The sequence below is a fragment of the Lactuca virosa genome, chromosome 4 (assembly GCF_052849685.1).
Source record: "Lactuca virosa cultivar CGN04683 chromosome 4, Lactuca_virosa_CGN04683_v6, whole genome shotgun sequence".
Taxonomy (NCBI): domain Eukaryota; kingdom Viridiplantae; phylum Streptophyta; class Magnoliopsida; order Asterales; family Asteraceae; genus Lactuca; species Lactuca virosa.
Window position 1 is genome coordinate 276,143,018 of NC_136429.1, and position 3,495 is coordinate 276,146,512.

General features: G+C 31.6%; 1 long non-coding RNA gene across 5 annotated transcripts; it reads right to left on the reverse strand.

Moving 5' to 3' along the window:
* Positions 1 to 700: 700 nt before the first annotated feature.
* LOC145108304 (uncharacterized) lies at positions 701 to 2,507 on the reverse strand. Of its 5 annotated transcripts, none has more exons than XR_013708176.1 (4): positions 2,178 to 2,507; positions 1,997 to 2,087; positions 1,257 to 1,833; positions 701 to 1,028 (listed from the first exon to the last, which is right to left on the reverse strand). It is a non-coding gene; the product is annotated as an uncharacterized LOC145108304 (long non-coding RNA). The 5 variants fall into 5 exon arrangements; XR_013708177.1 differs by having other exon boundaries at positions 1,997 to 2,103; XR_013708175.1 differs by having other exon boundaries at positions 1,997 to 2,071; positions 2,178 to 2,506.
* Positions 2,508 to 3,495: the final 988 nt, after the last annotated feature.

A 3,495-nucleotide genomic window follows, 5' to 3' on the forward strand; every position in this document is an offset into this window, starting at 1 on the left:
AATAGATTGTCTACACTAAAAACAATCATAGTAGCTATTATAGGCTAAAAATAAAATGCGTTGATGTTTTGAGAAATAATTTATTTTATGGTATTATCGTGGGGTGGGGTAGGGGGATAGTTGTGGCATGACACATTTTTTATTAAAAAAATACAAAACAAAAAAATCAAATTCAAACGATTAACAATTCCAACAAAAAATGTTTGTTCAGTTACAATTTATATTTTTTCTTACGAATTGTTTACTTGATATATCAATAGTATTGATATATATATATATATATATATATATATATTCTAAAATATCAACAGTATCGATATACTTATCTTATATTATCTCATTATATTTTTATAATTTCAACCAATTTTTTAATTTTTATAACGAATTTGATCATTCATATTTATTTTAAGGCCTCTCACTTTTTCTTATCACAGATTTGTCCTATGTTCTTCTATTAATTACAAATTTGATCATTTAGTTTTTATTTTTCCAAATTTAACCAACACTTTTAATTTTATTACTGATTTTTCTACATGACCATTGTTTTTTTGTTAGTAAAACTGATCATAATTCATCGAGCCTCATCTTTTTTTTCCTTTTTCTATCTATCAAAATGATAAGTAGGGTAATAAATTCCTTAATTCGAAGACTTCCTCCTTAAGACACATATAATCTTTTTAAAACCAACAAATTGCATTCAATTTCATCACTGAAATCTGAACCATTTTTATTACATACTTGATATTTTTTTCATTCAGCAAGCTCTAAAGCTAATAAAAAATCCAAGAACAATCCTACATATAATCATTAGTTTTCTTAGTAATTCTTTTCGACACAAGTTTTGTAAAAAACAATCAAAGAGGAAATGTAAGTGAGAGTCTGGTTCAGAACTTCATAGAGGATAACAAAATCAAAGATCAGCCCATTTTTCCAATATGTCTTGAGTTATCAGCTTTCTTTGAACAGCTAACCACCAAATGAAACTATGATTTTAAATTCTATGTTGAAACCAAACCAGGTCAAACCTCCTGCAAAAGAAAGAGAGAATGAGTTCAATTTTGCCCCTGCAAAAAATTTAATTTTGTTTTTCTTTAGAATGTTATGTTGATGAGACGAAAGAACAATGGTCACAAGGGACCCAAACACTTGCAAAACACAAAAGTACCATTCTAACAAATCAATTACACACAGATGAATGCGAAGCTTGACAGAGGAATGCACACATGAAAAATACCACATATGGTCAATTATCTTACCCCGTTTCCCTAATGCTTTCTGTAGAGCACCATCATGTGAACCATCTGTAGTAAAAAAAAGTGGAAAGTAGGATGCCAAGATGTAAAAATAAACAAAAAAATGAAAGTAGGATGCCAAGATATACAAACAAATGATAAAAATGAAAACACCAGGTTAGCTTGTTACAAGTGAGCTCCAAGCAGTGGGTAGCACTGGTAGTTTCTCCCACTCTATCAAATTATGAAAATTATTCCAGTCATATTGCATTCCTGTCATACTGCCTTCCCATACTTGCAACTACTCACATCATGTCAACTTATTTACCAAAAAATAAACATTTCCACCAATTGATAAAGCTGTTTCTTCGATACCAGAGGGCTCTAAAAGGGTGAAATATCGAAACACACAAATTTGATAAATACTCAAGTAAACATCAAAAGGACAACAATCAAATAAATGTTGATGCATATTGAAGTACAATATTTACCAAAATCTAAAATAAATGGAATTTTTTTTACCTCAGACCATGGATTAGGTTTCAATCGCCACAAAAATCAAGAAGAAAGCCAATTATCTTAGATCATGGTTGAACTTAACCTTCAAATATAAGGAGAAATGTGTGTGGTTAGATCTAGGTGCTTGTGTGTGTGTTTGTGGACGCATACCAGAAAGATATAAAAGGTGAAATACGATGACATTGGGTGGTTGTGCAGTGTCTGGTGTTGTTTATTGGTTAATGGCGACTTGTACAAAAGCTTACCCGCTTTAAGGTTCCGAAGAGTGGTGGTGACGGGTGGCTTAGCAAATCCATGGATTTAAAAGATTCTCCTTTGTTCTGAGAAAATCGATCCCTTTTGATGACCATTACTAAAATCATTCATGAAACGATAACAGCAAAAACTAAGAATCAATAATACGAAGCGAAAAAAATCAAGGGTTACCTATTCCTTTCTCAAAACAGAACGAAGACCTAGGATTTTGTTAGAGACTGTGACCACCAAAGAAGTCCGATCTGTCGTGGTTGTTAACAGCGAGGCGGTTCAAGGTGGTGCCTGGTTTAATCTGCAATTGGTTACGACATAACGGTGCTGTGAAGGTCTTCGGTGAGAAAAGAGAGCCAAAATCACTTCCATGAAGATGTTTCCAGCAAGAAGCGTTGTCGATGTTTCCTCTCTGGCTAGGGTTTACAGTGAGAGGGGAATGGAGGAGAACGACTGGTACGATAGGGAAAGTCTGATTCAAATTTGAAATGACTTTTGAGAGTGTGTTTGTTTGTGAGAACGTGTGATTGTGGACTTATCAGAACCGTTTGATTGCAACAATAATCAACGACCCATATACATTGAAGAGCGATCCGTGTGATTTTATTGTGCTTTAAGAAATTATGCATTCAAATATAGTAATTTATGCAATATGTATTGTACCTCTTAATTTTAAGATATTATGCAATGTATGTTTGTAAATCAAGCTTAAATGGTTGTAACTAAGACATTGATTATGTATGTATTATGGGGGTGTTTGGCTTAGCTTTTCACAGCCAAAATTCCTTTTTGGAAAAGAAAAAAAGCAAAAGATGTTTGGCAAAACTAGTTTTAAAAGCTACTTTTGGAGTTTTGATACAAGGAAAAGAAACTTTTTGGAAAAGTCAGGAAAATCTGACTTTTTGTAATTTTTCCAAAAAGGACTTTTGGGCTGTGAAAAGCTAAGTCAAACACCTCATATATATATATATATATATATATATATATATATATATATATATATATATATATATATATACTTAACAACCCCATATAAGCTTAGCTACCTAACCTCTAATGATACGTCGTTTTGGTTGATTTCCACAAATCTGATTATTTTAAATTTTAATTAAAAAAAGCAGTTTCCATAACTATTTCACAAAGACGTGATTTTATACGTGAGATTTTTGTTGATTATTCTCAGACAGTTGTTTTCTTTTAACCTATTAATCGATTCTTGCTCCTCATTGTTGTCAATCGATTGGATTTTATTTTCTGGCTGATTAGGAGTCCTACTTTTCAATTGATTGTTGCTGCTTGCTGTAAGTGGAAATTAAGATATCATACTTATGCTCTCTTTGTTATCAGAAACGTAAGTGAGAATTAAAATATGAGGCTTACGTGATTTTCCAATTGTGCATATTGTATACATTAATTAAACATTAATGGTGAATTTGGAATTCGTATTTGATCATTTGTGTAACCATTCTTCCATTAATTTCCTGTTTTTTGTTTTTAT